At 37.8% G+C, this 14,621-nt stretch overlaps 1 long non-coding RNA gene across 1 annotated transcript; it reads left to right on the forward strand.

Annotated features, from left to right (window-relative positions):
• Positions 1–282: 282 nt before the first annotated feature.
• LOC131825371 (uncharacterized) lies at positions 283–8,920 on the forward strand. The gene is made up of 2 exons (XR_009351237.1): positions 283–470; positions 8,747–8,920. It is a non-coding gene; the product is annotated as an uncharacterized LOC131825371 (long non-coding RNA).
• The last annotated feature ends 5,701 nt before the right edge of the window (positions 8,921–14,621 follow it).

The raw sequence follows: 14,621 nt of genomic DNA on the forward strand, positions 1-14,621 counted from the left end.
CAGACAAGGTGGTTTGTTACTCATCAGGAAGTGGACTGTCCATCTGTGTGGACTCAGAACTGTCCTTAGGAGGAAGGCGGTGAGGATCTATCCTATGGGTCCTCCTGTCTGTCTCCCATTGTCAAAGTCCCTTCATGGATCATCAGCTGTTTGTACTTGTGGCTCCTGCCACCCACTCAGGAAGCCTCAGGGGTTGGAATCTCTCATGGGGAGCTGTCACCCCTTCTCTGGTCAGCCTGGCTTACTTAGGGAACATGGAGTTTTTGTTCTTTCTTTCCACAGGGCCCTTCTGGTTGGTGGTAGAACGACCATTACCTTCTGCATTAAAAGTGGTTCTGCAGGGTGAAACGGTCGCCAGGATGCTTCCCACTCAGGGATGCTGTCACTTCCACTAACATGACTGAGGACCTTCATCCTGTGGTGGAAAGTGTCAAGAGCAGTGAAGACAGCACCGAGAGAGGCTGGGGATGGTAAGATCAGGCAGGTATCGTCGGAGGCCTAATCTGTGCCCACTGGCTCTCCTATCTGCTCAGCTCTGCCTCTAGCCAGCCTCTCAGACTCCTGCTTGTCCATGGGACGCCCTGGGCTGCTTTTCTTGGTCCATGGGGCCCCCATGCCATGCTGGCAGATGTCTGTGAGTCCATAAAGTGTGTTCCCACGTGTCTATTTCTCCCTTTGTTGTCCTGTTTTATCTCCTACTTCTCTGCCCTTTGCCCACTTCCTTTCTTAGCTCAGCTTTGGAAGAACCTTAGAGATCATTTAGAGCCATGGTCCTCAGACTTGAACAGGCATCAGAATTACCCCAAGGTCCTGTTAAAGGCAGATTGCTGGGTCCCATCCCAGACCCCCCAAGTTGCAGATCCCACAGTTTCTGGTGGGGCCAGAGAATTCGTATTTCTACCAGGTTTCCCAGGTGCTGCTGGCCCAGGGACCAGGCTCTGAGAAGCACGGATGTAGACCGGCCTCCTCAGTGGTCTCACAGATATGTAAGGCACATGCACAGTAGCTGGGAGTGAAGAATTGGGGTCCTGCTTGCCTGGGCTGAAATCCTGGCTGTGGGCAAATTCCTTCACTTCTTGATGCCTCATTTTCCCTGTCTGTGAAATTGGATGATGATAGGGTTGTGAGGGTTTGGAGTGGTGCTTCGCCCATTCTTAGGTCTGTATATAAATGTAGGCTGAGGTGATTCTTGTTTGGCTCATGGGGAAAGGGGAATTGAGGGAGTGAAAATCAGGCCCAAGCTGGCAAGCAGCACATTCCGGAAGCCTAGACTTCTTGTTTTCTCAGTCCAGAGAATTACCTTTCCACTTACAACACAAATCCTTTTGGTCTTTTGGTCCTGCAGCTGCTTACATCTTCTCTGAGGAAGTCTGTTCCGTTACTTAGCCTGGAAGAACATGGCTTTGTATAGTAGAAGCCCTAGCAGGCGCCCAACACTTGAGCTGGGGGAAAGGATGCTGTGGGTGGCAGATGGAACACAGGCAGGGGGTGGCCCAGTCTCAGCTCTGGAACTTCCAGCCTGCCTCTGTCAGGTCCTGTTCCCTCATGTGTGTGAGACCTACCTCTGAGGTTTGGGTGAAGGCTAAACTGATAAGGCATTGACCAAATGCCTAGCACGGCATCTGGCACAGAGTGAGCGCTCCATGGACGTTTGTTACCAGTTCTTCCCCAGCGGAATAGTGATGTGTTGGTCACACTGCCAACACAGGGTTTCTCTAGATCAATTGTCCGGTTGGTTTATACCCACATCTCTTTATCTCTTCAGGAGGCCTTCTGATGTGTGGGCCCAGCTGTAAAAACAGATGGTTTTGAAAACCATCCATCATGGACACTATTAGAGAGAAATGGTCCCAAGAGTAACCTCGGGATAGGTGACCACAATGTGCTTCTTCAAGAGGGTGCGCCCCCTTTGTGCCCTCCGACCGCCATACAGAATGACTCATATTTTCTCTGCTGTTTTAAACCACTCCTGGTAGTTCTAATCCCACGGTCCCACATTTGTATTTGAAAACCTATCTGATCATTGGATGTGGTTTTGCCCAAAGTCCTGTCCTCTGGCTTTAATCATTAAACAGGGAAACCAGACTGACAAATTTGAGACAACGGAAAATTCTCCCTTTTTGAACCTCTCCCTTTAGGGAAAAAGACAAATCATAAAAAGAAAACCAGGGGAGCCAGGGTGGCTCAGTTGGTTAAGCATCTGCCTTTGGCTCAGGTCATGATCTCAGGGTCCTGGGATTGAGCCCCATCTTGGGCTCCCTGCTCAGTGGGGATCCTGATTCTCCTTCTCCCTCTGCCGCTTCCTCCTGCTTGTGCTTGCTCTCTGTCAAATAAATAAATAAAATTTAAAAAGAGAAAATCAGCAAACAAAGACAAGAGACATTGGTGATGTATTTAAAACAACTGGGAGGGTGTGTCCTCACATCCCCTACCACTATCACTGGGAGCATGGCCAATGCACATGGAGCCTGGGCCAGCCTGAAGCTTGTATTATTTGGGGGGATCTACTTCAAAAATATATAATGTTAAGTTATGAATGTAGAGTTAGGTATGATGTAAATATTTGTGTAGGAAAGAAAAAATCACCCTCAGTTATAAACTATATAACATACACATTAAAAAGTCCAGAAAATAACCTAATATTTTATTTTGTAATATGCCTTAGTTTATCTTTTTCTTTAAAATTTTAATCTAACTTCAACTTAGTTAACATATAGTGTATTATTAGTTTCGGGGGCAGAACTCAGTGATTCATCAGTTGCATAGAACACCCAGTGCTCATTCCATCACGTGCCCTCCCTCATGCCCATCCCCCAGTTATGCCAGCCCTCTACCCCCTCCCCTCCAGCAACCCTCAGTTTGTTTCCTAGAGTTTAGAGTCTCTTATGGTTTTCCTCCCTTCTGTTTTCATCATTTTATTTTTCCTTCCCCTCCCCTGTGTCCATCTGTTTTGTTTCTTAAATTCCATATATGAGTAAAATCATACGGTACTTTTCTTTCTCTGACTGACTGATTTTGCTTAGCATAATGCCCTCTAGTTCCATTCATATCATTGCAAATGTCAAGATTTCATTCTTTTTGATGGCTGAGTAATATTCCAGTGTGTGTGTGTACATGTGTACATCTTCTTTCTCCATCTGTCAGTGGACAGCTGGGCTCTTTCCATAGTGTTGCTATTGTGGACATTGATGCTATAAACATTGGGATACATGTCCCCCTTCAGATCACTATGTTTGTATCCTTTGTAATAAATACCTAGTAGTGCAATTGCTGGGTCTTAGGGTAGCTTTGTTTACAACTTTTTGAGGAAACTCCATGCTGTTTTCCAGAGTGGCTGCACCAGCTTGCATTCCCACCAGCAGTGTAGGAGGGTTCCCCTTTCTCTGCATCCTCACCAACATTTGTTGTTTCCTGACTTGTTTATTTTAGCCATTCTGACTGGTGTGAGGTGGTATCTCATTGTGGTTTTGATTTGTATTTCCCTGATGTCGAGTGATATTGAATATTTTTTCATGTGTCTGTTGGCCATTTGTATGTCTTCTTTGCAGAAATGTCTGTTCATGTCTTCTGCCCATTTCTTGACTGGATTATTTGTTTTTTGGGTGTTGAGTTTGCTAAGTTCTTTATAGATCTTGGATACCAGCCGTTTATCTGTTATGTCATTTGCAAATATCTTCTTCGATTCTGTAGGTTGACTTTTTGTTTTGTTGACTATTTCCTTTGCTGTGCAAAAGATTTTTATCCTAATATTTTATTAATTAACTGCCTGAACCCCCTCTTTTTCTCTTTATATATTTTTTTGGGCTGCATTTTCTTTGTTTTCCTCCTCATAAGACAAGGTGTTAAGATACAGTATAAAATATATTTAAACAGAGAGAATAGATTGGCAATGCAATCTTCGCTATTGTGGACATTGATGCTATAAACATTGGGGTACATGTCCCCCATCTGTGACCAACATGCATTAATCATTGACAGTTGAGAAAAGATTGACTTTTAGCTTTACAACTCATTATTGGTAATGTCAGGTAAAGTTTTAGGATTGTTGTTAAAATGGAACAATATTTATTGAGTTTCTTTTACACATGAGCTTTACGATTTCAAGGCATTTTAAGTTTTCTTGTGAGTGACTCTTTCTAAATATTCTTTGATTTGACATCTGTCACTAACCAGATGGTCATCAATGTCCTTGTTGTGATGTGGACTACTTATGTACTTATGTTATGATATGGACTACTTATGTGACACTGAATACTGACACTGATAAGGATAGTCTCTTAGGACTTTTATACTATCTTTATTAGTGTGAGTATTCAGTGTCACATAAGCAAGAAATTGAAATTTTCTTGCAATGTGTTCCTCTGATTCACTTATTATTAATTGGATATCAAATTATTAAAAATCTATTATTTCTATTATAAATTTTCTTGTCTTAATGATATGCTGTTTTAATATAATCTAAACATTTTTGTTATTAAAATTCTCTATTCAAAATGGAAATAATTTCTGTTGTTCATTTTCATCCATATAGCTTAAAAATATTCTATTAATTTTTAGATGCATTTTTTCTCAATGATTTAACAAATTTTAAAGTGTCAAAGCAGCATTTTTCATACATGTCTCTTATAAGAGATCTATATTTTTCACTTTTTTAATTGAAACATTCCAAAACATCTTTTCAAATTGCAGTTAAATGGCATATTCAAGCTTCATTAATTTTTTGAAAATTTTTTTGCATTCCTGTTGTGTTTGGATTTCTCTCTTGAATGTTTAAAAACATGTACCAGAGTACTTATAATATTGTCATATCCAAGTTGCAAGGCTTGAACAGATTTATAATGGCATTTCTCTATAATTAGACTCTTCAAAGAAAAGCCAGTTTATATGTGTGGTTAACATATTCCATCAACGCACCTGAAAAGAAAACATATAACTCTTGCAAAATATCATACTAGTTCACAACTTTAGGTCTTGTTCAGGCAGATTTTCCTCCTAGGAAGCTAAAGAAATGAGATGTACAAGGCAAATATATTGTGATATTGTGATATTTTGTCATCAAACTAGGTGAGTTGTTACAGTGGGCAGGAGGAGTGTTCTTGGAAATTGTTCATGCAATAGACTAGCTAACAACAACTTAACTTTACATGGAAGTGATTGTGACTCATATACATTTATTTTATTAAACAGAAACTCATGGTAAACCCAACCCCCCTTTAGTGAGATCCCCCAAATTGTTGAGGTACTCCTATTCTATCAGTCATGAAGGGAAGTAGGACAAGTAGAAGTGGACAGCGAAGGTGGTCTAATTCTTGGGTCCATGTGTTGATGTCCTTCATCAGTTTTAAAAACAAATTTTAGCTAGTATCTTTCCAAATAGTTATTCTGACTCATTCTTTCTCTCTCTCTCTCTCTCCCCCTGCCCCTTCCTTTCTCCCACCCCTTTCCTCTGGGACTCCAATTACATATACATTGGATTGTTCCACATTGTCTCATATTTCTCTCACTTTTTTCATTCCTTTTTTCTCTCTATGTTTCAATTTAGAGAATTTCTGCTGACATATTTCTACTGACATTTCTACTAGATATAAGCTCACTGGATTTTTTTCAGTCTGCTATTAAGCCCACTCATTGAATTCTTTACTTTGGTACCTTTTTTTTTTTTTTAAAATTCTACAATTTCCATTTGGTTCTTTTTCGGGGTTTTCACTTCTCTGCTTAAATTCTTTGTGTTTTTTCCATTTTGCCAATATTTCCACTGAAAATGCTCACACTTATTCATTAATAGAGTCTTTATTTACTCATGCCAGTTCTGGGTCATCTGTGGGCCTGTTTTTATTGGCTATTTGTTTTCCTTTTAATTGTGGGGCACATTTTCTGGCTTATTCACATGTCTCACATGTTTCTTGTTGTTTGTTTTTTTATATTAAGTGCTACAGTTTATATACGACAGAGTAGTGGAGACTGAGAGAAGTAATAATTTTTCCAGAAAGTGCTTGCCTTTTTGTGAGTCAGATATCTTGGATCAGGATCTGACCTCTACAATCAAATCATCAGTTGGGCCAAGTTAGGACTTGGGTTGCCACTCTAGTTAATTAGGTTTACCTCTGGTTTCAAACGTCTTGAGAATGGGATCACCCTTCCTCTAGCAGGGTTGTGAGATCTAAGCACCATGACACCGCAAAATTCCTCTCTACTTTCCTCTTTGTCATCTCCTGAGTTCCTGGCCACCATTCACTGAGGGAATTTCTGTGGGAGAGAGTTGGCAATCAGTGATGTCCAATTTTGTGTTTGGTTTCCTTCAGATTCAAGTCTACTCATCAGCCATTAATTTCTCAGTTAGTTTCCCTTTATCCCCAACAATTTTTTTCTGCTTGTAGCAGATTGCTTTTCTGCCCACCCATGCTCCCATGCTTAAACTTTGAATCTATAGCTCTTTAATGATTTTAAAGAAAAATACAGTGTAAAAGCTTATCCAGTGCTTTCTCATTGTTCAGTGCTAGTCTTTTATGATCTTTGACATCCTAGCTGGAATTGGAATCTCTTCATTTCTTTTGATTTTCTAAAATTCCCTCTTTTACATATTGTTTCTTTTAAGCCATTATTTGTTTTGTTTATTGGTTCTGATGTGCCTTCTAATTTAGTTTCTATTTCTGAAAAATTTCCCTTGTACATCCAGTTTTGTTCTGAGTTCTGTCATCTGTCTTCTCAAATCTTATATTTCTGAATGTTTCTAATGGTGATTTAAGTTACATTTTTATTTTTTTAAAAGATTTTTTAAAAAATTTATTTGACAGAGACACAGTGAGAGAGGGAATAGAAGCAGGGGGATTTGGAGAGGGAGAAGCAAGCTTCCCACCAAGCAAAGAGCCTGATGCAGGACTCCAACCCAGCACCCTGGGATCATGACTTGAGCCGAAGCAGACGCTTAATGACTGCGCCACCCAGGAGCCCCTAAGTTACATTTAAAAAAAAAATTTTATTTATTTATTTATTTATTTATTTATTTATTTGAGAGAATGAGAGAGAGCGAGAGCACAAGTGAGGGAATGGGCAGAGGGAAGGGGAGAGAGAATCTTAAGCAGACCCTCTGCCCTGTGTGGTGGAGCCTGACCTTGGGCTAGGTCTCATGACCCTGAGATCATGTCTTGAGCCCAACCCAAGAGTCAAATGCTTAACTTACTGAGCCACCAAGGCACACCCAAGTTATGATTAAATAACATGTATTATTTTCTTAATTCCTTTCATCTCATTTCAAATATGAAGTTACATTTGTATCTGCATTTTATAGTGTATCTTTTGTTTTATTTGTGTTGTCTGTAGGGACAGTATTATGTTCTTCTTTTTTTTTTTTTTTAAGATTTTATTTATTCATCTGACAGAGATCACAAGTAGGCAGAGAGGCAGGCAGAAAGAGAGGGGGAAGCAGGCTTCCCACTGAGCAGAGAGCCTGATGTGGGGCTTGATCCCAGGACCCTGAGACCATGACCCGAGCTGAAAGCAGAGGCTTAACCCACTGAGCCACCCAGGCACCCCCAGTATTATGTTCTTATTCTCTTTTCTCTTATAATAAGTTTATATAAAAATTGTCCATGATCCTTTTCCATTACTCTTTCTTTTCTTCTTTCTCCCTTCCTTTCCTTCTTTTCTCTTCTTCCTCTTCTCTTCTTTTCTTTTCTCTTCTCTTATTCTACCTTCCTCCCTCCCTCCCTTCCTTATTCTTTCCTTCTTTCAAATGAAACGAGTGTTTAGGTATTTATGTTTATGAAGGATACGTCATGATAGGTTTTCTAGCTTCATGGCTCTACCACTCCCCCTTCTGCTGCTTTTGCAAAGTGATGAAAAAATTACTCCCTTGTGTTTTCTGAGATCTGACTTTCTGATCAATTCTCCCACTTTTTTTTTTTCTGTGGTTCTCTTTTCTTTACACCATTTGTTCCTGTTCTGCTCATTGTGGAGTTTGTCTTGAAAGGAAGCTTTACTCTGCTATTTTTGAGGGTGTATAAACTGACTGCTCCGCCATGGCCAGATTAGTGTATCATGATCCTCTTGTCTCACCCATGAATTGGATCCTGCTAGTCTCAGATTGGACCTCTGTGTTTTCAATGAATATGGGTCATCAGTGTGGTATTCCTGTTCTCTGAACTGTTGGAATCCCTCCTTTCCTCCTACTCAGATCCTCAACCACACAGGTCATTTGGATGTAGATGATTTATCCTACATGCTCATTTTGTGAGATTCATTGGGAAACCTTGAGACTTATTTTGTTGTAGGAATTCCAGGTCTTTGATTTTGATACACTAGTTGCTTGGCTTCTTTTTATGTGGGAATTTGGGGGGATTAAAATATACCCTATAATTTCTCCAGAATCCTAGTCATAATTATCTTTAAACGATTATTATAAGAACAATAAAAGAGAGTTTAGTGATGGTTTACTTCTGATGTCAGTCATTTGGGATAATTCTAGAGAGGATGTTTGTCTCCCAGTTTGGTAGCTAGGGAAGGCCATTTCACCATCTAGGACTCTTTGAATGGACCTCCCCCTGCATAAATCTCTTAATCTGGTTACTTCACATTTTGTGTTTTCTCTGTTATGAGCTGAATTGTGTTTCCCCAAATGGTGCTGAAGTCCTAACCCCCAGTACCTCAGACTGTGACTGTATTTGCAGATAGACTCTCTAAAGAAGTAATTAAGTTAAAATGAGGTCATATCGGTGAGCCCTAATCCATTTTGACTGTATCTTTACAGAAGAGAAGATTAGGACACAGACACACACAGAGGAAAGACTATGTGAAGACACATGGTGAAGATAGCCATCTACAAGTCAAGGAGAGAAGTCCCGGAAGAAACTAACTCTGATGCCCCCTTGATCTCATACTCTTGGCCTTCAGATCTGTGAAAAACAAATTTCTTTTGTTTAAATCACCCTGTCTGGGGTACTTTGTTATGACAATGCTAGCAAACTAATTTTCTGTCTTCTCTCTCTCTCAATCTCTCTCTCTCTCTCTCTCTCACACACACACACACACACACACACACACACACAGTGTTTGGGAGAATCTCTCACTGCTGTGAGAATCTGTTCCCAGTTCACCAAACCCTGTGTTGAAAGATTATATCAGGGCTCTATTTTCACTTTTGGTATCGAAGAATAGCTCTCTAGACATTTCACTTCTTTAAAAACTCATTTTGTGGAAAGAATAAGTTGCAAAAATTTTTCTTCTATTTTGTGATCTTGGTTCAAGGAGAACCAGGAGGTGTTTGACTTTTCATGTTTTCTTATTACCTATTCTCTTTATAGCTATGCCTAAAAGTGTTTAAATTATACTAAATATATTCTTTCCATTTTCCTCTCCAACCCCACTTAGAGTTTCACTCCAAGGGCTTTCTGGAGAGGGAGCATGGTAGAAAGAAAGGGAGCTTTGTTGGCAGAGAGGAGTGGGTTCAAACCTTGAGTCTGCTGTTCACTTGTGGGATGTTGGTGAGGCACCTAACCTCTCAGAGCCTTTGCTTCTTCCTTTGTTACTATGAAATGATGTTCCCTTTTGAAGGATGAGTGTGAAGGTTACATGAGATAAAGCTGTAATTTGCTTCCTGACACATAATGGACCCCAAATAAATGCCGTTTTCCATTTTTTCTCTTCTTTTTCCCAAACATAGTTAGCAAAAAAAAAAAAAAAAAATCAATTCTGGACCAAAGAAAAGTCCTGTTAATTGAATATAGGCTTAAATTTGTATAAATTAGAAACATTACTTACTGTATTCCACAATAAATACCACCAGCAAAAATTCAAAGAGGTGCTGCTTCCAAATTCAGGAAGCACATCACTAAGCTGTTCCATTAACAGCGTCCTGACTGTGGTCTTCTCGGCAGAAACAGAGGCTGTTTCAAGAATTCTATATGCAGCATATTTATTCTGTGACTGGCAAGCTGCTGTCCCACCTAGTGGTCAGTGGGGGATAGCCCATTTCAAAAAGAGATGAGAAGGCAATGTACATTATCTTCTGCTGGCAGAAGCTTGAAGGATCATTATCTGTTCATCCTTTTCTCCCAATTTGCAGTGACCCAGGTCATGTAAAGCATGAGACATTGCAGGGGGTGCAGTAGGTATGTATGTGCTGTGGGAACGGTGGGATTGAGAAGTTCTGCTTGAGAGAGAGTCATCAGACTAGGAGGCATGTTGGTGAATGGTTTTCTTAAAATATGAGATATTTCAAATATACAGAAAAATTCATAAAAAATCAGTACATTTGTTGGCCATCTCTACTGAGTGTTAATATTTTGGCACATTTTTATCCTGTTTCTTTAAGAAGCAAACAACATGAATGCTGGCACAGCTCCCAGTATATCCTTCTAGGATCCCTGTCTCCTCCCAGAGGAGACCCAGAGGTAACCACCATCTCAAATATGATGTTTGCTTTTAATGGCATTTTAAAAATGTGCTAACATCCCATGTGTGAATCCATATTTTTGCATGTTTTCAAAGTATACTGATGTCATACTGGATATGTTTTTTCTACTTTAAACCGGTAATGTAATAACTTTCTTGTGCCATTTTCCCTATGGAACTTCTGCAAGAGTTTTTCTGTTACTTTCCTAGAAGTAGATTGAAGAGTAAGTATTTTCTTTCCTGAGAGATTGTGCCAAATTACCTTTCAGTTTGGTCATTGTACCAATATACTCTTTACCAAGTTACCCAATGGTGTAGCATCTGCAATGATACTGAAATTGTTAGGCTTTGAAATATTTTCAAAGTTGATAGTTATGAAGTATTTCACAGTATTTGAATTTGCATTTCCCTAATTAGTATTTATATTGGCTGTCTTTTTATATGGTTTTTGGCTCTGTATTTTGCTCTCTTGTGAATGGGCTGTTCATATATTTTGCCTTTTATAGTCCCATTGGATTTTTTTTTTTATTGATTCTGAAGCGTTCCTTATTTATTCACCAGATATGAATACCCTTCTTCCATCATGTTTGCAAGCATCTTCTCCCAGCCTATGACTTACAGGTTTCTAGTAAAAATTCAAAGTTGAATTATTTAATAGGTACACAAAATGCACAGATCATAAATATAGAGCCCAGTGATTTTTTTTTTTTCACAAATAATCACCCAGATAATGAATTAGAATATAACTAGTTCCCAATTCAGGACCTTTCCAAAATCTGTCATGGCCCAGAGGTAACTACTAAGTAGATTTCTGAGTAATGCCCTGTTTTGAACTTTAAATAAATGAAATCTTACAGTGTACATATTTTGATTCCTGGTTTCTTTCAGTTAATGGTATTTTTGTGAGATTCATTTATAATATTGAGTGTAACAGTGGTTTTTAAAGTTTCCATTACTATTTAGTATTTTATTGTATGCATATATTACATTCATGAATCCATTTGACTGTTAAAATATCTAGGTAATTTCCCTAAAGATACAAATGTAGTGATCCAAAGGGGACATGCACCCGAATGTTTATAGCAGCAATGTCCACAATAGCCAAACTATGGAAAGAACCTAGATGTCCATCAACAGATGAATGGATCAAGAAGATGTGGTATATATACACAATGGAATACTATGCAGCCATCAAAAGAAATGAAATCTTGCCATTTGCGACAACATGGATGGAACTAGAGCGTATCATGCTTAGTGAAATAAGTCAAGCAGAGAAAGACAACTATCATATGATCTCCCTGATATGAGGAAGTGGTGATGCAACATGGGGGCTTAAGTGGGTAGGAGAAGAATCAATGAAACAAGATGGGATTGGGAGGGAGACAAACCATAAGTGACTCTTAATCTCACAAAACAAACTGAGGGTTGCTGGGGGGAGGGGGTTTGGGAGAAGGGGGTGGGATTATGGACATTGGGGAGGGTATGTGATTTGGTGAGTGCTGTGAAGTGTGTAAACCTGGTGATTCACAGACCTTTACCCCTGGGGATAAAAATATATGTTTATAAAAAATAAAAAATTAAAAAAAAATTAAAGCAAAAAAAAATCTAGGTAATTTCCATTTTTGGACAATTATGAATAATGGTGCCATGAACATTCTGGTGCATGTCTTTTGGTGCATGAGGAGAGGAAATGCTAGTTCCTAGGGCTTACACATGTTTAGCTTTAGAAAATGCTTCCTGTAGTGATGCTGTGACGCTACCTGGATCCCCCCTTTGTGACTGAACACTCATCCCACTTGTCAGGAGTTTGGTTGATAATAGATCTCAGCTGAAACCTTCCACAGGCATTGCATTCAGCTGAAAGGAGTTGCCTGACTAGACCATATACCCTCAGCCTTGTGGCAGCCTAGGCCCAGTGAATGGTTGATATGAGGATAGAAAAGCCCAGCTACAGTGTTACTTCTAGACATCTTTGAAAGGTCATCCTAGCTTTATAACAGCAATGTCCACAGTAGCCAAAATATGGAAAGGGTCCAGATGTCAGCTGACAGATGAATGGAGAAAGAAGATTTTATATATATATATAAACTTACATATCATAGAATACATATAAAATAAAATAATATTTAATATTATATAATATAAAATAATATTTTATGTTATATAATATAAAATACATTTTATATTATATAATATATATTATATATGAGATATTTAAGATTTTATATATATTAAGATTTTATATACATATAAAATCTTCTTTCTCTATTCACCCATTTATTGTCTATTTATCCATTTTATATATAAAATCTTATATATAATATATATGTTATATATATATATTATATATTTCTCAGCCATCAAAAAGAATGAAATCTTGACATTTGCAATGATGTCGATGGAACTAAAGGGCATTATGCTAAGCAAAACAAGTCAGTCAGAGAAAGAAAAATACTATATGATTTCACTCATATATTGAATTTAAGAAATAAAACAGAGGAACACAGGGGAAGGGAAGGAAAAATAAAATAAGATGAAAACAGAGAGGAGGGTAAATCGTAAGAGGCTCTGAACTCTAGGAAACAAACTGATGGTTGCTGGAGGGGAGGTGGGTGGGGTGATGCGGTAACTGGGTGATGGGCACTAAGTGATGTAATGAGAACTGGGTGTTAGGTGTAACTGATGAATCACTAAATTCTACTTCTGAAAATAAAAATAAAAAAAAGAAAAAAGAAAAAAAAGAAACAGTGAGGGTGAACATCTTTGCTTTGTTACCAATATGAGGAGGAAAGCAACTTGTGTTCTTGGAATGAACTGCGTTGGTCATGTTGTATTTAATTACTTTTTATATTTTCCTGGATTCTAGTTGGTGGTATTTTTTTTTTACAGATTTTTTGATCTAACCTATGAGGGATATTGTACTGTGGTTTTCTTTTCTCATCTTATCTTTGTCATAAAATGAGTAGGGAATTGTTTCCTCCTATATTTCTAAAAAAAGACTGGCATTTTATTTCTATTTAATATAATTATTAGTGAACCCATCTGGACCTAGTGATGTCTTTGTGAGGACTTTTTTTTTCTTTTAAATTGAGGTATGATTGACAATGTGTGAGAACTTAAACTGTAAATTTAGTATATATATATATATATATATATATATATATATATATTTTCTTTTTTTCCTATTTCTTCTTGTGCCCTTATTTTGAAATATATAGCTATATATAACTATAATTACTGCTTTGTCTATTTCTTAAGTTCTCGTATTTTTACTTCACATATTTTTAAACTTTATAATTGATCATTGATCATATTTAATATCATTATGGCTTCTTATGTAATTGGTCCTTTTATCTTTATAAAATCTCTTTCTGTATCTCAGGTAATTCCTGATCTTGACATCTACTATGTCTAATTTAATATAATCATTTCAGCTATTTCATGATTAGTATTTGCTTGGCATCCTTTTTCCAATTTTTTTAATGTTTTGCTTATTTGTGTCTCTATATTTTAAAATGCATTTTTTATTGGGTTCTGCTTATTTTATCAATCCGATAATCTTTACTTTTAATTGGTGTGTTTAGATCATTTATATTTAATATAATTACTGATGAATGGGTTTAAATCTATCATCTTGCTATGTATCTTGCTACTTGTCCCATCTGTTCTTTGTTCCTTTTTTCTTCCCTTTCTGCCCCATTTATGTTTGAGTATCTTTTTTAAAAGAATTTTGTTTTATCTCTTATATTGGTTTCCATATACATTACAAAACAATAAATCTGTCAGCCTAGCATAGGTGGTATCCTTCTCCTGTTTCAGAGAAGGTAGGCTTTGACCTCCTGGAAGTAATTACATTTTTCTTGTTCTTAGAAATTGCCCCCTGAAATATAGCAAATGCAAGGCATCTTGACAAATAAAAGCAACAGTTTTTTTTAGTATTATTGACAAAATTCTTCATTGAGATGAACATACGACCTATGTTATATGAAATCAACATATGACCTGCACTGTACATTTCAACTTTTATAATTATCCAATTAAGGAGAACTTAAATCTCCAAAAACTTAAGCCACATGTTTCTCGTTGTCTATGGATTTCCCTCAGACCTTCTTGCCCCAGAGTCTCCCTGATTTTAGTTCCCAGACCTTATGCTCATCCTTGGTGATCTTGAACCTCACCTATCCCCCTTCCATAAGCCTTGGCATTCTTAAGCTCCTAACAGTTCCACTCTC

Source organism: Mustela lutreola, chromosome 2, assembly GCF_030435805.1.
Source record: "Mustela lutreola isolate mMusLut2 chromosome 2, mMusLut2.pri, whole genome shotgun sequence".
Classification (NCBI taxonomy): Eukaryota; Metazoa; Chordata; class Mammalia; order Carnivora; family Mustelidae; genus Mustela; species Mustela lutreola.